The sequence below is a fragment of the Mobula hypostoma genome, chromosome 15 (genome assembly GCF_963921235.1).
Source record: "Mobula hypostoma chromosome 15, sMobHyp1.1, whole genome shotgun sequence".
NCBI classification, from domain to species: Eukaryota; Metazoa; Chordata; class Chondrichthyes; order Myliobatiformes; family Myliobatidae; genus Mobula; species Mobula hypostoma.
Window position 1 is genome coordinate 66,180,730 of NC_086111.1, and position 24,699 is coordinate 66,205,428.

Consider the following 24,699-nt stretch of genomic DNA (forward strand, 5'->3'; position numbering starts at 1 on the left):
ACCTCATGAGGCCAAGTAGAACATTTGGATCACCCGCAAAAAAAGGCAGTTAAAACTTCCAAAAGTAAAATTGATAAGTTATCGGAATTGGAATCAGGTTTAACATCACCGGCATATATCGTGAAATTTGTTAACTTTGCGGCAGCAGTACAATGCAATACATGATAAATATAGAAAAAATGAATTACAGTAAGTATATATATTTATATTAAATAGTTAAATTAAAATAAGTCTTTAAAACATTTCTGTTTTTGCATAAGTGAGGTAGTCCTGATGAAGGGTCTTGTCCCAAAGCGTCGACTGTTTACTCTTTTCCATAGATGTTGCCCAGCCCGTTGAGTTTCTCCAGTTTGTGTGTGTGTGTGTGTGTGTGTGTGTGTGTGTGTTTCTGTGTGTGTGTCTGTGTGTGTTGCTTGGTTTTCCAGCATCTTTAGATTTTCTCTTGTTTGAGGTAGTGTTTATGGTTTCAATATCCATTTAGAAATTGGATGGCAGAGGGAAGAAGCTGTTCCTGTATCATTGAGTGTGTGCCTTCAGGCTCCTGTATCTCCTCCCTGACGGTAGCAGTGAGAAGAGGGCACGTCCTGGGTGCTGGGCATCCTTCACAGTGGACGCCGCCTTTCTGAGGCACCACTCCATGAAGATGTCTCCAATACTACGGAGGCTAGTACCCATGATGGAGCTGACTAATGTTATCACTCTTTGTGAGCCATGGATGCCAGCAGGTCAAATTAGACACAAGTGTAGTCTTGTCTTCCAGTGGAGGAAGAAGCCAAGTTTTGGGTTGACCATCCCAGAAGTGAAGGTCATGGCATTCTGTGATCCAGGGATTCGTATCAGAAATACTGCAACCACTATATCTACAGCAAACCCTCAGAATCAGCAGCAGAGACACCTGTGGTTCTGATTGAGATAAGTCAACTTGAAATGCTGGGGGGACTCAGTAGCTCAGTTGGGAGAGCATTAGTCTGCAGGCGCGTGGCCAAGTGGTTAAGGTGTTGGACTAGTGATCTGAAGGTCGCGAGGTCGAGCCTCAGCTGAGGCGGTGTGTTGTGTCCTTGAGCAAGGCACTTAACCACACATTTATAGCCCAGTGGCGGCAGTTGAAGCAGTATGGACTGGACAGGACAAGACAAGACAAGATCTAAAGGTCCCTGGTTCAATCATGGACTTCAGCTGCAGGGGTATACCTTAGGGTGCAACAGTGCTATTCCAGCATCAGCAACCCAGGTCCATGCAAATATGAACAATCAATGTCCCTTGGAGTGCAGGAGCAACCCGGAGGAAACCCACATGATCACAGGGAGAATGTAAATGCTCCTCACGGGGAGTGATGGAATTGAATCCCGGTGGCCGGTGTTATAACACACACGGTGATGCTGTGGTGAGCACAACACTTTACAATACCAGCAACCCAGGTTCAATTCTCACTGCTGTTTGTAAGGAGTTGGTATGTTCTCCATGTGACCGCACAGGCTTCCTCCAGATTAGATTCGATTAGATTATGAGGACACGCAGTCCTCTTTTATTGTCATTTAGTAATGCATGCATTAAGAGATGATACAATTTGTTCCTCCAGAATGATATCACAGAAACACAAGGCAAACCAAGACTAAAAAAACTGACAAAAACCACATAATTATAACATATAGATACAACAGTGCAAGCAATACTGTAATTTGATAGAAGAACAGACCATGGGCACGGTAAAAAAAAACTCAAAGTCTCTCGAAAGTCCCATCATCTCACGCAGACGGTTGACGGAAGAAAACTCTTCCTGCCATGAGCTTCCAGTGCCGCAAACTTGCCAATGCAGCATCTTGGAAGCACCCGACCACAGTCCGACTCCGAGTCCGTCCAAAAACTTCGAGCCTCCGACCAGCTCTCTGACACCGAGCACCGAGCACCATCTCTGCCAAGCGCTTCGACCCCAGCCTCGGCAACAGGCAATAGGCAAAGGATTTGGGGCCTTCCCCTCCGGAGATTCTCGATCACACAGTAGCAGCCGCGAAGCAGGCATTCCAGAAGTTTCCCCAGATGTTCCTCTGTGCTTCTCACGTCTGTCTCCATCAAATCAGGATTGTGCACGGCATCCTACTCCACAAATACGATATCAATTCGGAGCGGCCGCGCGCGCTGCGTCATGCTGCCATCTTCTCCTCCCCTCCTCCCCTCTTGTCCAGATGATCCTGTTTCCTCCGTAGGTTAATTGGTCATTGTAAGTTGCCCTGCGATTAGGCTAGGGTTAAGTCGGGGGAATTGCTGGGCAGTGCAGCTCGGAGGGCCGGTAGGGCCTACTCCTTCTTGTATCTCAATCGATAAATGGATAAGTAAAGTGAGGTTGACTCATCGTTTGCACGGATGCTGCCCGACCTGCTGAGTTCCTCCAGCGTGTTCTGAGTGTTGCTTTGACCCCAGCATCTGCAGATTATTTTGTGTCCCTGATCAGCAATGGATGGGATTTCTATCAGGAATGACAAAACAGAGGAAGTCCCTGACCAGCATAGAGAAATACAGAACAGGCCCTTCAGCCCGTCATTTCCAGGCTGACCATCAGTTGCCCATTTACACAAAACATACATTCATCTCACTTTTTCCTGGATTCCCGGCAACCCCTATCACACCCCGCCCCTGCTCAGAGACCGGAGCACCTGAGGGGAGCCACCCAGTCACAGGGACAACATGCAAACTCCACACAGACAGCCCCAGAGGTCGGAATTGAACCCAGGTCTCTGACACTGTGAGGCAGCTGCAGCGCCGTGCCAGGGATCGTCCCGGAGCGGCAGCGGATGGCCTCCCAATGCCTTTCATGGTGAACGGTGGCTGAGTGAGTGGCACCGAGGCTCTTTACAGAAAGCCCAGAGCTGGTATATCCAAGATACAATGATCTGCAGTTTTAAAAAATGAGGCCCTGGCTCCCAAATTGCTAGATGTTCATATTCCCTGTGCCAAGGTCCGAAACAAACAGGGATTGAGGGGAGAGGGAGACCGGAAGGAGGGAAGTCCAGTCTCTGCCAGAAAGCATTCCTTTTTGATTCTCCACCGCAGGGCTGACCTGCTTAAGTTTTTAATCCCTCGTGTTACAGATATTAGAGCAAACCGTGACTTCTTGGTGACTGCATCCAATTTGATTATGGAAACAGCTGTCAGGATCTCGGAATCCCATTTCTAAAAATGAATCTGCTTTTTCTCTCACTCTCTCTCCCCCTTGGCCAATTCCCACATAACATTCAATCTCGACGCACATTACTTAAGTGGCAGCATATTTTCACAATGTCTCGATCACTAAGCCATTGTAAAAAGTAAAATAAATTTGATCATCATGAGGCATTTTCTAAATTTTTTTTTAGAAAGTTTTCCCTCGCTCCCCAGCAAGCAATGCATGACAACAGGGGTAACAGGTGAACCAGCAGCTGTAAGAAAATAAATTCCTTGTCCATCACATGGCCGAGGATTTATCTTTAAGCGCAGAATTTGTGGCACGCTGCACACTCCCTCTCCAATTGCCCTGACCTATTTTTCCTCTTTTAATGAAAACATAAGGATTATGCGTTGGAGTATTGTGTTCCGTTCTGGTCGCCTCATAATAGGCAGGACGCAAAAGCTTAAGAGAGGGTGCAGAGATTTTACCAGGATGCTGCCTGAATTAAGGGCTTGGCTTAGCGGAAAGGTTGAGTGAGCGAGGGCTACTCTCTTTGCAGTGAAGAAGGATGAGAGGTGAGTTGATGAAAGTCTATAAAATTATGAGAGGCATAGACAGAGTGGACAGCAAGTGCCTTTTACCTCAGGTGACAATGGTTGATGCGAGAGGACATGCATTTAAGGTGGATGGAGGGAAGTTTAGGGGAAAGGTCAGAGGTAGGTTTTTTCCACAGAGAATGATGGGTATCTGTGTACCAGTGGAGGAAGTAGAAGTAGATATATTAGGAATATTTAAGAGACTATGGATGAGCAGAGTCTCTTTCACATGGATGAAAGAAAAATGGAAGTCTTTGTAGGAGGGAAGGGTTAGATTGATCTTGGAATAGTTTAAAGGGTTGGAACAACATAATGGGCCGAAGGGCCTGTACTGTTCTATATTCTATGGTCTGTATTCTATCTTGCTTTTCCTCTCGCTCTTTTGAGGCAGTCCTTAAAATCCATAACTTTCACTAAGTTTGAGGACTCACACTCTGTGCATCTTCCCCTCCACTGACAGATTTCAGAGTAGTCCATGAACACAACCTCACTATTTATCTTTTGTGCTATTTACTTATTTTGCAATGAATGACACGCAGTTTCTGAAGACGGTGTTGCAGGTGAAAATAATGGTGCTGAGGTACATCCTAGGATGCGCTGGGGCACATCATCAATGATGTAACCTGGGCTCATCGGGTGTTTCGGGTCTTTCAACATCAGACACCATCGCCCAGGTAACCCACCCAGGATTAGTCGGGCCTCAGGTTGTGTCCAAGCTGCATTGGTCCAGGGGTCACACCTCTTGATCCAAAGCCATCTGGAGGCTCGCTCAGCAGCCACTGTGACAGTCCTGATGGCTCTTTTCTCCCCGGCTGCTGTAATGTTGAGGGGAGAGTCAGTTCCACACAGCGAGCAGCCAGCAAAACCTCTACACTCCACCTCGATAGGCCCACATCGTGCCCTCCACGCCTGTCTTTGGCACAGCTCTACCGGCATTTAAGCCGTGTCACTACAGAAAGCAGACATCCCACCCTGCAAATGCTCATTTCAGGGAGGTAGCACCATCAGTTTGCGGGAGACTCCCGGAACTTCCGGGAGAGGTGGGATGTCTGCAATAGAGTAGCTCCTTAGCAGCTAGCCAGCTAGTTTAAATAACGTTAGCTATGCTAATGAACGAATGACACCTGTTAAACTTACCTCAACATGTCTTTTACAGTCTTAACCCACCATGGACAATAGAAAAGTCACTGTTGCAAACAGTGCAGTGAGCAACACTGTCGTTATTTTTGACCCCTATTAGGCAGGGGTACACTTTAGTGTAGTCTGGGGTGATGTTCGTTTTATATTTTCTTTTTTTGGAACACTGCCATGGCATGCTCTCTCTTGCTCTCGCGCTCTCTCTCTCGCTCTCTCGTGCGCTCTCTATCGCTCTCTCGTGCTCTCTCTCGCTCGCTCTCTCTCTCGTTCTCGCTCTCGCGCTCTCTCTTGCTTTTTCTCTCTCGCTCGCTCGTTCTCAAAAAGATCTATTTCCGTGATATTGTATATAATTTGCGGGCATCAGGGAGCCACTATCAATATGCGGGAGACTCCCGGAACTTCTGGGAGAGGTGGGATGTCTGAGGAAGGGAAGAGGAAAGAGGCAGCTGTATGGGGTTGAGTAGGATGTGGGATCCGCCATCGTGGAATGGTGGAACACACTCAAAGTGCCGAGTGGCCTAATTCTGCTCCCATGTCTCATGGTCTTACTATGTTTCAGAGAGATGCAGCACAGAAACAGGTCTATCGGCCCTGTGAATCCCTGCAAAACCTCATCCACCCATTAACAATAATCATGCACCACTTCAACAGAAGTGTTAAACCAAAGGAGAATAGCCAGTGAACCTCACACCCCAGTGAGTCTGGGACATGCCTGTCCTAGCATGCAAAGTCAGCTCTGGCAGACAGGGCAGATGAGGTCTGCAGAGGGATCCAACAGCCAGGAGGTCGTTCTGCAGCGCCTTTTGGAGAACGAAGGGCATGACAAGACACAGAAGTCATGACCATCCTCTGTAACCAAGTAAAACCTCAAATGTGACGATCACTCATACCTCCGGACCTGGACTTCTGAGGACGAGAGAGTGGAGCTACCCCCAGTGCTAAAGCTTTTTCACATTCAAAGCCCTCCCGTGCAAGTTTCTTTGTGCAGATCACATCATCTGATTCCAAAACCTATCATCATCAGATCATCATCGGATCAGTTAATCAATCAATCACGTTAACCACATTCTTCTCAATTCCCAACCTCCTCCCCCCCCCCGCTCCCCCCAGCTTTTACACTTACCCACGTATCAGGGGCAATTTAAAAGTGACTACTAATCCAGATGTTGGTGGCGTACCCAGAGGAAACTTACACAATCAGAGTCCAGTTTATTATCACTGACATATGTGTCATGAAAATTTGTTGATTTGTGGCAGCAAGACAACTTGCAATAAAATAAATAGATCATGCAAAATAGGAATAAGGAGGTAGTGTTCATGAGTTCATGCACTGTTCAGAAAAAGGCAATGGCAAGCCACCTCTGTGGAGGAATTTGCCAAGAACAATCATGGTCATGGAAAGACCATGATCGGCCACGTCACCTGACAGACACGGCTCATGACGAACGAATGAGTGAATGAATGGACCATTCAGACATCTGATGATAGAGGAGAAGGAGCTGTTCTTAAAACGCTGCACATGTGGCTTCAGGCTCCTGTACCTCCACCCCGATAGTCGTAACGAGAGGAGGGTATCTCCTTCATTAAGGATTCTTTGACGAATAGGAAATCTGACGACGCAGGGGAAGAAGCAGCTCCTGAAGCTTTGAATGTGGGACGTCAGGTTCCTGAATCTCCTCTCTGATGGTATCGGTGAGAAGAGGGAATGTCGTGGGTGGTGAGGTTTTTGTGTAGTTTTTCATTGATTCTATTGTATTTTTGTTCTATTGTGAATGCCTGTAAGAACAATGAACCTCAATAGACAATAGGTGCAGGAGTAGGCCATTCAGCCCTTCGAGCCAGCACCACCATTCACTGTGATCATGGCTGATCGTCCACAATCAGTACCCTTTTCCTGCCTTCTCCCCATATCCCTTCACTCTGCTATCTTTAAGAGCTCTATCTAACTCTTTTTTGAAAGAATCCAGAGAATTGGCCTCCACTGCCTTCTGAGGCAGAGCAGTCCACAGAACCACAACCCTCTGTGTGAAAAAGTTTTTCCTCAACTCCGTTCTAAATTGTCTACCCCTTATTCTTAAATTGTGGCCTCTGGTTCTGGACTCCCCCAACATCGAGAACATGTTTCCTGCCTCTAGCATGTCCAATCCCCTAATAATCTTATATGTTTCAATCAGATCCCCTCTCATCCTTCTGAATTCCAGTGTATACAATCCCAGTCGCTCCAATCTTTCAACATATGACAGTCCCGCCATCCCGGGAATTAACCTCGTGAACCTACGCTGCACTCCCTCAATAGCTAGAATGTCCTTCCTCAAATTTGGAGACCAAAACTGTACACAATACTCTAGGTGTGGTCTCACCAGGGCCCTGTACAACTGCAGAAGGACCTCTTTGCTCCTATACTCAATTCCCCTTGTTATGAAGGCCAAGTTAGTGTATGGTGACATAAGATAATAAATTTGCTTTGGAGTTATTTTGACGGATGCCGGCTTCCTGAGGCACTGCCTTTTGAAGGTGTCCTTGGCAGGTTGTACCTGTGATGCAGCCTCTTTCGATTCTAAGTGTTTGAGTCTTCATACTTGGTGGTGACACAATGAGCATGCAAACTCCACCCAGACAGCACTCAAGGTCAGGATGGAATCCAGGACTCATTTCAAGGCAGTGCCACTGTGTCACCCTAATGTTCAGCTAACATTGAGGGAAGTGGGCAGTGCAAGGAGCAACATTTATAGAGTCCGCTTAATAAAAACATTCATCTCTGGTCGCCCCACAGTGATGTGAGGCTTTGGAGAGGGTGCAGAAGAGGTTTGTCTGGGCTACAGGGCTTTTGCTATTAGGAGAGGTTGGACAAACATGGTTTGTTTTCTCTGGAGTGTCAGGGCCTGAGGGAGGATCTGACAGAGGTTTATAAGATTGTGAGAGGCATTGATAGACAGCCAGTGTCTTTTTTCCCGGGTTGAAATGTCTAATACTGGGGGACGTGCATTTAAGTTGAAAGGAGAGATGTTCAGAGGAGATGTGAGGGGCAATTGTTTCATGCAGTGAATGCACACCAGGCCAGCTCCCTCATGGACACTAGCCTCTCCAGCATCCAGAACATCGTCAAGGAGAGATGCCTCAAAAAAAAAAAGAGGGCATCCATCATTAAGGATCCCCATCACTCAGGACATGCCCTCTTGTCATTGTTATCGTCAGGGAGGAGGTACAGGAGCCTGAAGAGACACACTCAGTGATTCAGGAACGGCTTCTTCCCCTCGGCCATCAGACTTCTGAATGGACATTGAATCCATGAACACTGCCTCACTACTTTTTCGCCACTACTTAGTTAATTTAACGCATATACTTATTGTAATCAAGTAATAAGTCCTGATGAAGGGTCTCGGCCCAAAACATCAACTGTACCTCTTCCTATAGATGCTGCCTGGCCTGCTGCGTTCACCAGCAGTTTTTGCATGTGTTACTGTAATTTTGTTATTATCTATTGTAAAGTACTGCTGCCACATAACAACAAATTTCCCAATATATGCTGGTGGTATTAAACCTGATTCTGATTCTGAGTCAGGCTGATGGTTCAGGCAAATACAATGTGTCATTGATGTCAAGTCAAATCAGCTTGGCAACCCATGGTTGCCACCACGCTTCCCGCGCCAACATTGCACGCCCAAACCAAAACTCACTGTCATGCATCTTTGGACAGTGGGAGGAAACTGGAGCACCTGGAGGAAACCAGAGCTTTTAAAAGGCTCTTAAGTTGGCACATGAATGTGTAGAGAATGGAGGGATACCGATATTGTATAGGCAGAAGCAAGTAATTGAGTTAGAATCTAATTAAAGTTTAATTAGTTTGGAGCAATAAAGTAAAGTAAAGGCATCCGTTAGTCTTGCGAGACCATGAATCTGCACCTGGAAAGTCTCCACTCTCCAGGGCGCAGGCCTGGGTAAGGTTGTATGGAAGACCAGCAGTTGCCCATGCTGCAAGTCTCCCCTCTCCACGACACCAATATTGTCCAAGGGAAGGGCATTAGGACCCATATAGTTTGGCACCAGTGCCATCGCAGAGCAATGTGTGATTAAGTGCCTTGCTGAAGGACACAACACGTTGCCTCGGCTGGGGCTCGAACTCATGACCCTCAGGTCGCTAGTCCAATGCCTTAACCACTTGGCCACGTGCCCAGTTTGGAACAGTATTGTGAGCCTAAAGGACTGGCCCTGTACTGGTTTGTTCTGCGTTCTACTTCTAAAACAAATAGCAGCGAGTTCAAACTGAATGTTTAGAATCAAGGAACAAATTTAGGCACATGCGTTTACACATATTAGGGATTTGTTGTGGTGTGTTGGCGTGACATGTAACAATCATCAAGAAATCGATGCGAATATAAATAAAGTTGCTCCATCGGGGTAAGGGAGACGGAGGACTAGGGGTTCAGGAAGTGCTGTGAGCAAGAAACACAATAAGACTGAGATCATACTCTGAGAATGTAAGGACAAACAAAGTGTGCAGACCTTGCAAACGGGTAAAGGGCAAATCTGCCTGATTAGAGCCGCCGATTGTGTGAACAGACTGATGCTGCTAGCGGGTGGTTGCCATAAACATTAAGGGTGGATTGGAAAACGCGGTAAGCATCATCATGTTTAAAGAAGTTTCTGATACAAAATGAAGGTGTTCTTAGGTATTCAAGCACTTACGTTAATGAGCACCAAGCTCGGGCATATACCAAATTAAATTCCAACTGGTCTAATCTAAACATGGAATACTTCAGTATCTAATGTACTTCACGCAGTTAAATCTCGGGCAAAAGGAAAGGATTTAGTAGACTGAAGCAACAGTGGGTATCAATAGAAAAGCCTCAGAATGAATGGTTCACCCATCATGCTGGTGCCAAGAGTGAACAGACCATTTTAACAAGGATTATAAAGTGTCCTTTAATGCTGAAATGACTGACGGCCAAGGGCATGCCACCACCACAGACACCCAGGCCGCGTCCTCTTCTCAGTGCTGCTATCAGGTAGGTGATTAAGGAGCCTCAGGTCCCACACCGCCAGGTTCAGGAACATTACTGCTCCAGAACCAGTGTGGATAACGTCACTTACCTCAGCTCTGAAATGACTCCACAACCTATGGAGTCACTTTCAAGGACTCTACAATTCTTATTCTCAATGTTATTTATTTACCATAACAATTAATTATTATAATAAATAATAAACTGAGTTGGGCACTATGGTAACCTAGCGGCTAGCATGATACAATTACAGCTCAGGGCGTCAGAGTTCAGAGCTCAACTCTGACATCGTCCATAAGGAGTCTATACCTCCTCCTCATGGAATGTACGCGTCTTCTCCATGTGCTCCGGTTTCCTCCCACAATCCAAAGACAAACCGGTTATTGAAAATTGTCCTGTGATTAGGTTAGGGTTAATCGGGTATTATTTCGATTGCTGGGTGGCACAGCTCAAAGGGAGGAAGGATCTGTTCTGTGCTCTATCAATCAATCAATCAATAAAATAAATGAATACTTACATTGACAAGGTGCAAGACCATTACAAGGTTCTGAGGTTAAAGTCCATTTTATTGTACAAGGGGACCATTCAATAATCTTATAATACTGTGATGAAGGGTCTCGGCCCAACACATTGACTTTTTATTGCTCTCCATAAATACTGACTGACCTGCTGAGTTCCTCCAGCATTTTGTGTGTGTTCCGCTGGATTTCCAGCGTCTGCAGAAACCCTTGTTTCTGTTTTGTCTGCCATCTGTACCTACATTCCTGTGGCGTGGCTGCAAGCAAGTTTATCAGAATCAGGATTGCTATCACTAACGTATGTCGTGAAATTTGTTGTTTTGCAGTGCGGTGCGAGACATATAAATTACGATAAATTGCAAAATTAAATAAACAGTGCTGAACAATGAGATAGCGCTCATGGTCCGTTCAGAAATCCGATGGGAAACGGGGAGGCGCTGTTCCTGAAACAATGAGTGTGTGTCTTCAGGTACCCCCTCCCTGATGGAAGAGGGTGTGTCACGGATTGTTAAGGGGAAGCGCTTAATTAGATCAGGCCAATCTCGTATTTATTGATTTAATTTATTGAGATTCACAGTGCTGGTAGGGAGATCCAGGATTTAAAGATTAAAGATGTTTTAAAGATGAGCTTTATTTGTCACGTGTACATCAATGCATCAAAATCTAGTGAAACACATCATTTGCATGAATGACAAGATCAGTCTGACGATGTGCAGGATCGAATATTCCATTTGCAGTCAACATGGAGTAGCTAAACATTCAGATACTCGAGAAAGCGTTAAAGAGAACTTATCAAAATAATGATAAGTGCCTCAAAGTTCAAAGTAAATTTATTATCAAAGTCGCAAGAAAACCTGCAGATGCTGGAAATCCAAAGCAATACACACAAAAAGCTGGAAGAACTCTGCAAGTCAGGCAGTATCTACGGAAAGATTAAACAGTTGACGTTTTGGGCTGAGACCCTGCCTCAGGACTGAGAGGGAAGGGGAGATGCCTGAATTAGATGGTGGGGGGAAGGGAAAGAGGCTAGTTGGAAGGTGCTAGGTGAATCCAGGTGGGTGGGAAAGGTCAAGAGCTAGAGAAGAAAGAATCTGATAGGAGAGGAGAGAGGACAATAGGAGTACATACATGTCACAATGCACAGCCCTGAGGTTTGTTTTCCTGTGGGCATACTCAGCAAATCTATAGAATAGCAGCTATAACAGCATCGATGAAAGATCACCCAGAGTGCAGAAGACAACAAACTGTGCAAATACAAATATAAATAAATAGCAATAAATAATGAGAGCATGAGATAACGAGATCTTGAAGTGAGATCAGTGGTTGTGGGAACAGTTCAATGGATGGGCAAATGAGTGTAGTTATCCCCTTCTATTCAAGAGCCTGATGGTTGAGGCTTAGAAAATGTCTTGAACCTGGTGCAAGTCCTGAGGCTCTTGTACCTTCTCCATGATGGCAGCAGCGAGAAGAGAGCATGGCCTGGGTGGTGGAGATCTCTGATGACGGATGCTGCTTTCCTATGACAGCGTTTCATGTAGTGGTTGGGAGGGCTTTTCCTGTGACGTACTGGGCTGAATCCACTACTATTTCTGGGATTTTCCATCCAAAGGTATTGGTGTTTCCCTTCTAGGCCACAGTGAAACCAGTCAATACACTGTCCTCTCTCAATCACGCAACCTGTTCTGAATCTCTCAGTCTACCTCATTGTGACCTTTGCAAATTATCTGTCTACCTGGACTACACTTTCTCTGTATCTGTAACACCATACCCTGCATTCTACTATTGTTTTCATTTTGCAGGTCGATGCATTTATGTATCAGTACAGCTGGTTCAATGCTTCTATTTAATTTCAGAGAATGTATACGGTATACAGCCTGAAATTCTTACCCTCGGCAGACGTCCACACAACAGAAGGAAATCCCCAAAGAATGAATGACAGAAAAAAGTTTAGAGCCCCAAAGCCCTCCTCCCCCCACGCGCAAGCATCAGCAAAGCATCAACCAGGAGGGTGATGCTTACCCTCCCCCCACCTGCCTCAGCAAAAGCCCCAACGAGACCCTGATCTAGATTCCCTCTGAAACCACTGTTCATTCAAACGGTTCGACCTCCCACAGGCTCTTCTCTTGCACTCTCTCTTGCTTTCACTAATGAGGGGGGTGGGGGGAGAGAGAGGTATAACTCCTGCCACAGTGAGAGGGGAGACCAGAGGTCATTGTTTCGATGTTACAGCCCACGGCATCACTTTAATTCGAGTTTCCGCGACTCACGATCAGCAGCAAGCTCTCTCTCACCATCGAGAGATGGCATGCAAAGAAAGCTCTTGGTGCACTAGACAATACTAATTTCATGTTCGTGTCGACGGGTTGGATGTTGTGATGATACCTGGGTGAACATTGAAGTGAACTGAGAGATAGCACTGAATCACGCAAGAACTGGCATGTTTCTGATCTTTGTCAAAATGCGGCAACATCACAGAGTCTAGATATGAGCTGATATTCTGAGAACAGGATCAGCAAAAGTATCACTATGACATGTAATTATAACATTATCAACCAATGGCAGCTTGCTCATTCAAAGAGAATTAGTGTCATATGTATACTCAGTAGTCACTTCATTAGATATACCTGTCCACCTGCTCAATATTCCAAATATCTACTCAACCAATCATGTGGTAGTGGCTTAATGTATAAAAGCATACAGACATGGTCAAGAGGTTCAGTTGTTATTCAGACCAAACATCAGAACGGAGAAGAAATGTGATCTGAGTGACTTTCACTGGGGAATGATTGGTGGTGTCAGATGGGGTGGTTTGAGTACCTCAGAAACTGCTGATCTCCTGGGATTTTCACAACAGTTCCCAGAGTTTATAGAGAATGGTGCGAGAAACAGAGAAAAAAAATTCTGGTGAGCAGCGGTTCTGTGGGTAAAAACACCTTAGTGATAGAGATCAGAAGAGAAATGGACAGACTAGTTCAAGCTGACAGGAAGGCGACAATAACTCAAATAATCGCACGTTACAAAGTAGTGTGCACAAGAGCATCTCTGAACTTACCACACATCGAGCCTTGAAGTGGAGCTACAGAAACAGAAGACCACACTAGGTTCCATTCCTGTACCTAATAAAGCTACCACTGAGGTGGTGCGGAAGCATGGCAGTTAAACATAACACTAGTACAGTGCCAGTGACCCAAGTTCAATTCCCGCCACTGTCTGTAAGGAGATTGTATGTTCTCCCCGTGACCTTGTGGGTTTCTTCTGGGTGCTCTGGTTTCCTCCCACGTACCAAAGGCGTATGTGTTCGGAGGTTGATTGGTCACATTCGTGTAATTGCATGGCATAGACTTGTTAGACCAGCAGTGTCTGTTACCATGCCGTATCTCTAAATAAAATAAACAAATAAATATTGTTGGACGATTATTTGTCAGATCAACATCAAAACAAGGGTGGTGGGGTGGAGATGTGTCTCTACCAAAGGAGGTGTGAGGTGCTCCTTCCTTCCACTAGCCTGCAAGTCACCCTTGGGCAAGGTGTAGCACCTGTTTAGCCTCCCCCCCACCCCGCCCCACCCCCGGATCAGGCTCACTTGAAGCCATGGGACCAGGTGCTAGATGGTCGTATGAGCAGTTGGCGCATATTACAAGCCCTGACACCAGGCAGGCAGTCTCTGAAGAGTATTGCTAATGACTGGGGTCACCTGTCTTGTAAAGACACTGCCCAGAAGAAGGCAATGGCAAACCACGTCTGTAGAAGAATTTGCCAAGAACAATTGTGGTCGTGGGAAGACCATGATTGGCTACATCATGCAACGTGGCTCTTAACGAACAAACAGTGGAATGCGTCGTTTGTGTCAAATCAAGTCAGTGAGGGTTGTGCTAAGCAGCCCGCAAATATCACCAGATTTCCAACGCTGACATAGCATGGCCGTAACTCACTAACAATAGCAGTATGTCTTTGAAGTGTGGGAGGAAACTGGAGCACCCAAAGGAAATAAATGCAGCCATGGGGAGAACGTACAGATTCTTTCCCTTCCAAACAGCGGTGGTAACAGTTTTCACTGTAAAACGCTGTGCCAACTGCCATGCAACTAACCTTTCTAGTCTGCATTATTAGACAGAGATAGTTCCAGAGTCAATCTGTAGGGAGCTCTTCACTTCTCACCTGTGACCTCTGCAAAGAACTTTACTGAACAAGCAAATTCCATACACCTGGACAACAGTGACCTAGTAAAATCAAACCTGGTCCATCAGTGTCTTCAGGGAGAGGAGAGAAAAGGGATGAGATGATGGTGAATGGCTGGAGAAGGCAATGGATAAAACTTGGCCTCATTTTCACTGGGAAGTCCTTAGCAGAAAATAAACAACAGCAGGTGTTATGGGGCCTAATGTGAGGGGCTGGTTTATTTTTGAAGAAGCAATCTTTCATGTTCCTTTTTCCTGAAAAGTCTGAAAAATCCATAGCTTTGATCATCTCCAGTATGTTGGTGACCGTCAGCTCCCTGACTCCAGCTAGTTCTGACCGCCATTTCTTTGAGAAACTAAAGCCAACTTGCTTTTACTTTTTGTCTTGTCGTTGCGATTTTTTTCTCCCTCCATGTATGAGTGAGCCTGGGAAAATCTGCTGCTCGCAATGAGTAGTGTTTGTAGATGAAGCCAGCCCATTCATAAAACAAAAAACAGCCTGCCAAAACAGATTTGTGCATGTTTGTAAGCTCTGCTGATAGTCAGGGGAAGTGGAAGGAATTGGCGGGGTGTTGAGGAGGGGGGGAGGGGGACCCTCGAGGCAGGCAGGTTGTTGTACATGAAACTGAAGGACTGGACCTTTGCCAAGCCTGGGTTGGAACTGGATTCCATCTGGTAAACGTTTATTAGCTTAAGGAAAACAGCACTGTTGCAGTTGCTGGCAGCAAGTGAGCTGTGGTTTTACACAGGCGTGTCCCAAATAAAAAGCTCAGAGTATTACCCAGCCCTTCTTCTCTCTCAAGCTGGTGAGGAATGGTACTCTGAGTTCCAGCACTGACCACAACAGCTCTCATTTATTCAACCCACTTTTGACCTGCAAGCAAAATGCCCCGGGACAATTCAGGGTCTCGGCCCAAAACGTCGGCTATTTATTCCTCTCCATAGAAGCTGTCTGTCCCGCTGAGTTCCTCCAACACTTTGTTTGTGTTACTAATGGTAAAAGGCATCTGCAAACATGGGGAAGAGAGTGTGTCCAAAGTCTAGGGCACACAGGAGAAGTTTTTGGATAACCTGTGTATGATTCGAAATTGATTTGTTATGGTCACAAGGTACAGTGAAAAATATTGTTTTGCATATTATATAGTAATTATAAATTATATTTTAATAAATTGTATAAATTGTATTTTATTAACTAACTTCTGGTAACATTTTGTTTTAAGTGCTGTGATCCTGATCAGGGTCACGTGAACCAATGGGAGCAGGTTGTGAATGATCGTATGAACAGCTGGTGCATATCACAAGTCAAGACCATAAGATATAGGAGTAGAATTAAGCCATTTGCCCCATCGAGTCTGCTCTACCATTTCATCATGATTGATTCTTTTTCCCTCACAGGCCCAATCTCCTGCCTTCTCCCAGTATCCCCTCATGCCCTGACTAATCAAGAATCTATCAACCTCTGCCTTAAATATACCCAATGACTTCGCCTCCACAGCCATCTGTGGCAACAAATTCACCACTCTCTGGCTAAAGAAATTATTCCTCATCTTCGTTCTAAATGGACATCTCTCTATTCTGAGGCTGTGTCCTCCAGTCTTAGACTCCCGCACAATAGGAAATATCTTCTCCACATCAACTCTGTCGAGGCCTTTCAACATTTGATGGGTTTCAGTGTGATTTCCCTCCCCCCGCCCCATCCTTTTGAATTCCAGTGAGTACAGGCCCTGAGCCATCAAATACTCCTCATATGATAAGCCTTTCAATCCTGGAATCAGTTTCATGAAACTCACTTGAACCTTCTCCAACGTCAGCATATCCTTTCTTTGATAAGGTGCCCAAAACAGCTCACAATACTCCAAGTCGCCTCACCAGTGCTTTATGAAGTCTCATATTACATCCTTGCTTTTATATTCGAGTCTTCTTGAAATGAATACTAACATCGCATTTGCTTTCCTCACTCAAGCTGCAAATTAGCCTTCAGGGAATCCTGCACGAGGACTCCCAAGTCCCTTTGCACCTCAGATTTTGAATTTTCTCTTCATTTAGAAAGTAGTCTACTCTCCATTTAGGTAAAAGGTCCTGGTTATGCAACCACTGATGCCAGGCTGACAATCTCTGAAGAGTATTGATCACCCGTCTTGTAAAGACACTGCTCAGAAGGAGACAATGGCAAACCATTTTTGTATATTAAAGAAAAAGATTGCCAAGAACAATCATGGTCATCCATGATCGCCCACAGCATATGACACAGCACATAATGATGATGCTGTGTGTGATGTGTTTTGTGGGTGCACTGTGGTCTGGAGGAATGTTGTTTCATTTGGTTCTATATACAGACACAGTCAGCTGACAATGAACTTACTTGAACTTGAGTTTGAACTTAAACTTGAATGCTATCCATACAGACCATTTCATGGTATCAGTCCATTGAAGTACAAGGGTAAAGCAATAATGACAAAATGCAGAATGAAGTGTTACAGTTACAGAGAAGGTGCAATGCAGGCAGACAATAAGGTACAAGGCTATGACGGGGTAGATTGTGAGGTCAAGAGCCCATCTTATTGTACAGTTGAGCCGTCTTGTAACAGTGAGATAAAAACTGTATGCTTTATCTGTTTTCTGTACCTACGTGCCTGTGATGTGCAAACACGTTTTTCAGAATCAGAATGTGTTTTATTATCGCTAACATATGTCAGGAAATTAGTTGCTTTGTGGCAGCAGTACAGTGCATAAAAATTGCTGTAACTACAATAAATGAACGGTATAAAAGATGGATAGCAAGTCAGGATTAATGGACCATTCAGAAATCGGATGGTGGAGGGGAAGAAGCTATTCTTAAAATGGTGAGTGTGGGTCTTCGGTCTCCCGTACCTTCTCCCTGTTTCCATTGTACAGTACCTGTACCTCACTGTACTTGTGCACATGACAATAAACTCAACTTTAGCAACACACACTCAAAGTGGCTGTGACAATGATCTGCTAACAGCACCCTCACAATGCCAGTAAGCCTCTTGTAAAATTAAGCTCAGCAGGTCAGGTGGCGTCTATGGAGGGGAATAAACTGTTGATGTTTTGGGTCAAGACCATTCATCAGGAAAGACTGAAATGTTCCCCTCCATAGATGCTGCCTGACTCGCTGAGTTCATCCAACGTTTTGTGTGCATTGCAATTTTCCAAGATGCTTACGAAGGCGTTGTGAAGGAGCTGTCATCAGATCATTATCACAATCAGATCAGACCATAATGGATGATAATTGAAATGCAGAATTCTTCGGTGCATCCTGAAGTTAGGCGCAGTGATGCTTAGTCTTACTGCAAGTGAGGAAACAAGCAATTGAGAGAGCTCCATGGAGCAGACAACATCTGTGAAGGGAAATAGATGGCCAGGTCTTGACTGACTTCCTCCAGCAGTTTATTCTTTGCTCCAGGTTAAAGCGTCTGAGTGTAAACACTACTGCAGTCTGCCTCCACTGAGTAAGGAGACTGTTACGACCAGCTTCCAAATCACCCAACTGGGAGCTCACCAGGAAATGTCCTCTGTGCTCAAGGTGTGGTGCATGCTCCCTCCCTGGGGGTATGCATGCCTTACCTTGGACACTGATTGACAGAAGTACATTTCTATGGTAGATGTGAAAGTAACATCATTAGTCATTAACCAACACATATTAGATGTTAGAGAAACTCAGCAAGTCAGGCAGCATCTATGAAGGGAAATGAACAGTTAATGTTTTGTACTGAGACCCTTCATTAAGACCTTCTTCCCACCCCCTCCTCTATGCTGTCACCTCAATCAGTTCCACGCCCACCATGCTGCCAAGTTCATCTTCTGTTATCTCCGTCTCCGGGCCTACTCCTTTGACAAGGATCCCCCACTCCCTCCGATGATCCATTCTCACATCTTCAATCCTCCTCCTCCTCTTGGACACCCCACTCTGGCCTTCTAATCTTTTCATCTCTGACTCTGAAGGAACATCAACAATCTTGGTTTTACAACTCCACTCGCCTGTTCCAGAGTCCTGATGAAGTGTCTCAGTCTGAAACATTGACTGTTTATTCCCCTCCTTAGATATCGCCCGAGCTGCTGAGTTCCTCCAGCATTTTGGTGTGTGTTTCCTCAGGATTTCCAGCATCTGCAGATTCCCTTGCATCTCTGTGATGTGGAGCAGTGGTACCTGATGTGTCGGGGGAAATAGAAGCAAAGGGGATACTTGGCAACTGTTTGAAGAGATTTGAATTAGTATTAGCATTGGTTTATTATGAGGTAGAGTGAAAAACTTGTCTTGCATACTGTTCATACAGATTAGAGCATTACACAGTGTTATACAGATGAAAATTAAACAACTACAGGAAAAGATCATGGGACTGAGACTAATATGATGGTTCTTCCAAAAATAGACAGGACAAGGCATAGGAGCCTCTGGGTTAAGTGCTGCGAAATGGGATTAGCATAAATGGGTGTCCTAGAGAGACAACACAGAAATAAGGCCCATCATTTGTGATTAGTGGTGTTCAGAACATTTCACTTGCATTATGTGTCAATGGTTTGGATCATGGGATTGATAGCTTTGTAGCCAGGTTTGCAGACAATACAAAGATAGGTGGTGAGTTAGGCAGCGTTGAGGAGGCGTGGAGTCTGCAGAAGGACTTGGACTGATTCGGCAAATGGCTGATGGAATGTAGTGCAGGGAAGTGTATGGTCGTGCACTTCGGTAGAAGAATTAAAGTTGTAGACTATTTTCTAAATGGGGGAGAAGGTTTCAGAAATCAGAAGTACAAAGGGACTTGGGAGTCATTGTGTAGGATTCCCTGGAGCAGGGATTTCCAACCTGAGGTCCACAGACCCCTCAGTTAATGGTAGAGGTCCACGACATAAAGGGTGGGAACCCGTGCCCTGGAGTATAACTTGCAGGTTGAGTAAGGAAGGCAAATGCAATCTTAGCATTCATTTTTAGGGTTTGAGTTAATGCTGAGGCTTTGTAAGACCAGTAAGACCTCGCTTGGAGAATTGTGAGCATTTCTGAGCCCCTTTTCGAAGAAAGGATGTGCTGGCATTGGAGAGGGTCCAGTGGAGGGAATGAAAGGGTTAATGTATGAGGTGTGTTTGATGGGTCTGGGCCTGTACTAACTGGAGTTTAGAAGAAACATAGAAATCTACAGCACATTACAGGCCCTTTGGCCCGCAATGTTGTGCCGACCATGTAACCTACTCTAGAAACTGCCTAGAATTTCCCTACCGCATAGCCCTCTATTTTTCTAAACTCCATTTATCTATCTAAGAGTCTCTTAAAAGACCCAATTGTATCTGCTTCCACGGCCTTCCACGCACCCACCACTCTCTGTGTGAAATCTATCTAACGTTGAAATGCTTACACAGAGTGCACTGGAGAAGATGTTTCCTATTATGAGGGGGTCTCGGACCAGAGAACACAGCCTCAGAATACCAGGACATCCCTTTAGAGCAGAGATGAGGAGGAATTTCTTGAGCCAGAGGGTGGAGAATCTGTGGAATTCATTGCCACAGACAGTTGTGGAGACTAAGTCACTGAGTATATTTAAAGCAGAGGCTGATATGTTCTTGATTAGTAAGGGCTTCAAGGGTTACAGGGAGAAGACAGGAGAATGGGGTAGAGAAGAATAGTAAATCAGCTATAGTAGAGCAGACTCGAAGGGCCAAATGGCCTCATTCTCCTCCTGTGTCTGTGGTCCTCATGTTAACAGATGTTGGCATCCATCCACATTAATCTCATTTTCAGTACTTGGTCCCACGTCTGAACAACTCAAGTCCTTGCCTAAACACTTCTTTAATGTTGTCAGTGCACTGTTCTGCTTCTACTGCCCTCTCTCTTAGGTAGTGTCCCCCAGGTACTCATCACTCTCTGGGTGAAAAAGATCCCCATTAAATCTCCTCAAAATCTCTTATGCTTAAACACAAATCTACATCTTTTAGTTTTATTCCCCTCTGAAAAAGAAAGGGTAAACTGCAGGAAAACCTATCTATAACCTGCGTAATTTTATTTACCTCATAATCTTCTATACCTGTATCAAATCCGCCCCATCCTCTTTTGCTCCAAAGGGGGAAAACCTCTGGTTTGCTCAACCTTTCCTCGTAAGGCATGTAAGTTTTGATGGTGGGTGCAGTTCATATGCCATGATGTCCAGACCATTTCTTGACCGTGACTTTTCTTTCTTTTGTCAGCCTCAACGGACACAACAGGAGGAACCAGAAGCAACTCAGGTAGGCCCTCTACAGAGGCAATCTTTAAAAGTGCTGTACCCTAACCCAACGGATGGGCAACGTCACTTTTTAACTTATCTTGAAGTTAACATAGGACGACGTACAAACCCATGTTCTGGAAATAATCCCTCGCTGAGATGTGCAGCCAATATGGTGCCTGTTCATGCCTGACATCTGAAGATACCTCCTTGCAATAGTCGGTGCCCACCCTATCTATGCAATTACAAGCCGCTCACGCAATTGCCCTGGAATAGTCGGAGCCAGTAGCACTTTAGGCCAGCACGGTAACGTAACGGTTAGACCTCTGATCCAGGATCAATTCCCGCTACTGTCTGTGAGCAGTTTGTACTTTCAACCTGTGGCCACCTACTTTTCTCCAGTGTTTCGGTTTCCTCCTACATTCCAGTGATGTGCAGGTTAGTAGATTATTTGGTCATGTGGGTGTAACTGTAGGTCGGAGATGCGTCTCCATGCAAAGGAAGTGTAAGACCCTCCTTCCCTCTGCTGGCCTGCAGGTCACCCTTGGGCAAGGCACTGTACCTGCTTAGCAGCCCCATTCAGGGTCAGGTGAAGACGTGGGAGCAGATGGTACATGGTTTTATGAGCAGCTGGTGCATATCACTAGCCCTGGCTATGCAACGACTGACCCAGGCAGGCGATCTCTAAAGGTAATGGCTGGGGTTACCCAGCTTGTAAGGTCACTGCCCAGGAGTAGGCAATGGCAAGCCACTTTCACAGAAAAATTTGCCAAGGACAGTCATGGTCATGGAAAGACATGATCGCCCACGTGGTACAACACGGCACGTGATGATGGGTGGCTCAGGCTCACTGGGCTGGAAGGGCCTGTTATCATGCTGTATTTCTAAATAAAAGAAAAGATAAGAACCCAGGCATTGTTCTGAAAAAATTGTCCCTAAAAACGTACATTTAGTATTAGGTGGGCTCACAGTATAAACTCAGAGCAACACAACTAGCCACAGGCCCTTGTTGGGACCAAAGCCCATCCTGAACAACTTGCCCAGTTGAGTGAGTCCTACTTTCCTACATTTGGGGTAAATTGCTCTAAACCAGGGTTTCCCAACCCGGGGTTTATGGACCCCTCAGTAAATGGTAGGGGTCCATTGCATAAAAAAGCTTGGGAACCCCTGCTCTAAGCCTTCCCTGGCCACGTACTTCCAAATGCCTTTGTACCTCCGTCATCCCCTCTGTAGAAAATGGTTTCCCTTTCAGGCCTCATTTTAAACCTATGCCTTCCACTGTTGGACTCCCCATCCTAGGAAAAGGACTGTGGTTATTCACCTTATCGATGCTCTTCATGAATTTTGAAATCTCTGTAAAGTCACCCCTCAGCTGCCTATTCTCTGGAGGGAAAAGCCCCAGCCTCTCAAGCCTCTCCTTATAACTTGACCCCTCTAGTCTCAGTGACGTTGTTGTAAATCTTTTCCGTACTCTCTCCAGTTTAGTAATATGTAGTAATCCAGTTGTGGCCTTTCCAACATCTTGTACTTGATGTTCCAACTCCTGCACTTCAGTCTTGACGGTGTTAGCCAACCCTAATGGTGTCATGGTTTTAAACACAAGAGATTCTGCAGGTGCTGGACGTCCAGAACAACACACACAAAATGCTCAAGGAACTCAGCAGGTCAGGTAGTATCTAAGGAGAAGAATTAATAGTTGACATTTCAGACCAAGACGCTTCATCAGGACTGGAAAGAAAGGGAAAAGAAGCCAGAAGAAAGTGTGGCGGGGGGGGAAGCAAATCAGTACAAGCTGGCAGGTGATAGGTGAAACTAAGGAAAAAGGGGGAAGGTGCGTGGGTGGGAGTGGAGGTTGAAGTGAGAAGCCAAGAGGTGATAGGTGGAAAAAGTAAAGGGCGAAAGAAAAAGAATCTGATGGGAGAGGAGAGTGGACCACGGGAGAAAGGAAAGGAAACGGGGTGCCAGAGGGAAGTGATGGGCAAATGAGGAGAAAAGTGGTAAGAGAGTAGTTAGAATGGAGAATAGAAAAGGGGGAGAGGGGAGATATTTCCAGGTTAGATAAATAGAAGCTCTTGCCATCAGACTGTAGGCTATCCAGACAGAATATGAAGAGTTGTTCCTCGAACCTGAGAGTGGCCGCATTGTGGCAGTGGAGGAGGACGTGTGTCATGATCTTAACAGTGTTTCTGTATTTATAAAGATGTCTTAATGATCTTCTATGACCATGTGATGTCACTTCCTTGGCAAAGGCATACATGTTTCATTTTGCAACTGTGAGGCATTGTTGCCTGACTTTCTGAGTGTTTTTAATTCAGATTTCCAGCATCTGCAGATCCTTGATTGTGTTTAAAATAAAGTTTGCTAAATTGTTCTGCATTGCTATGCTGGAAGGTTGACATTTTCCAAAAAATTAACTGTTCTCCCATGCGGCATGACTCCAGATTCTTTTAGGAAACTGTGGTCACCGTAAATTAATGTTAATTCAAGTCTGTGTTCACTCTTTCCTTCATCCTGGTGGCATTGTTATAAATTAAAGTGGTTTAGGATCATTAACTTGTCACAGAAGATACAACTCAATCTTCCTTAAGGGGGCCACTTCCTTCAAACTGTGTTTTACCATCCAGTGTCTTTGTGAACTGTGGATTGCCAGAAATGTGTTTATTTATAACTGTGTGGAAGTCTTTACAATGCACAAAAAATGCTGGAGGAACTCTGCAGGCAAGGCAGCATCTACGGGAAAGAGTAAATGGTCAACGTTTCGGGCCGAGACCCTTTATTAGGAAGTCGTTGTTGGGTAGATGTGTACGGAGGGAGATGCTGGTTGTGTGTGGGTGAGGTGCGGGCAGGGAGGGAGACATTAGTTATGTGCAAATGGCAGTCTTATGGGCGGGGAGAGATGTTGGCTGTGTGGATGAGGGAGATGTTGGTTGGTTGTGTGTGGGTGGGGAGAAGTGGTGTGGATGGGTTGGGAAGATGTTAGTTGTGTGTTGATGGGTTCTGGGGGGGGTGAGTGAGCATGTTGGTTGTGTGTTGGTGAAGTGGTGTGGTTAGGGAAAGTGTTGGGGTGGGTAGGCATTTGTATATTTCAATGTACATGTGACAAATAAAGCTAATCTTTAATATTTAACCCAAGAATAAATAACTACAGCAAAAAACCTCGCCCTCATTTCTACAGGAGTACAAATAGTTACACATCAGGAGTGGGGGCTGGGGATAGAGTGGGAGTGCTATAAAGAAAGTCATGAGGACATTTTGAATATTGAGCCCGTAGCCTTTAGAAACCACTTTGGTGTTCTGGATGACCTCTTTTATTTAATAAATCATTCTCGCAAAGGCTTCCTTCAGCTCGGTATCTGTTTCATGTGGCCTTCATTTTGATTAATTTAACACAGATGGGAAATTCCATTGAAAGCAGAGAGGAAGGTTGGTGGATGGGTGAGGGCTGTAGGGGTAGCTGTCACCAGTAAGCTGACTTCTTGCTCCTTGTATCCCCAGTTATCCAGATTCGAACTAGGTGATGATGGTGGGAGACATCATTGGCCTTTCAGTGTTGTTCAAGAAATTTGACTGAGACTTGGGAAACTTGCAGCTTCTCTCCCTTCTAATCCCAAGGGAAAACTCCCAGAGAATCTGCTTTTTTTCTCTTTTTCTTTTTGCTGTTTTGTTTTAAGACCTGCCAGCTCTCTGGGCAACATCCAAGAAAAGAGGAGGGTTGGTAGGTGACCTGTGTGAGGTCGTCAAGATGGTGAAGGAACCTGGGAGTATTGAGGTAGGGGGAAAAGTTCACCATTGGTTGGAAATGGGTGAAAACTAAAAACAGGCATCATAAATTTAAAACAAACTCTCTAAAATCCTGTACCCACTTCAAGAGTTTAGACACTAGCACTGAATCTCAAGGTAATTCAATGGACCAGTA

General features: G+C 45.2%; 1 long non-coding RNA gene across 1 annotated transcript in view; it reads left to right on the top strand.

Annotated features, from left to right (window-relative positions):
- The window catches only part of LOC134357121 (uncharacterized), a 118,912-nt gene that overhangs the window by 48,804 nt on the left and 45,409 nt on the right, over window positions 1-24,699 (top strand). The window contains exon 2 of the long non-coding RNA XR_010020517.1: window positions 20,767-20,805. This is a non-coding gene — a long non-coding RNA (uncharacterized LOC134357121). The remainder of the gene's footprint in view (window positions 1-20,766; window positions 20,806-24,699) is intronic.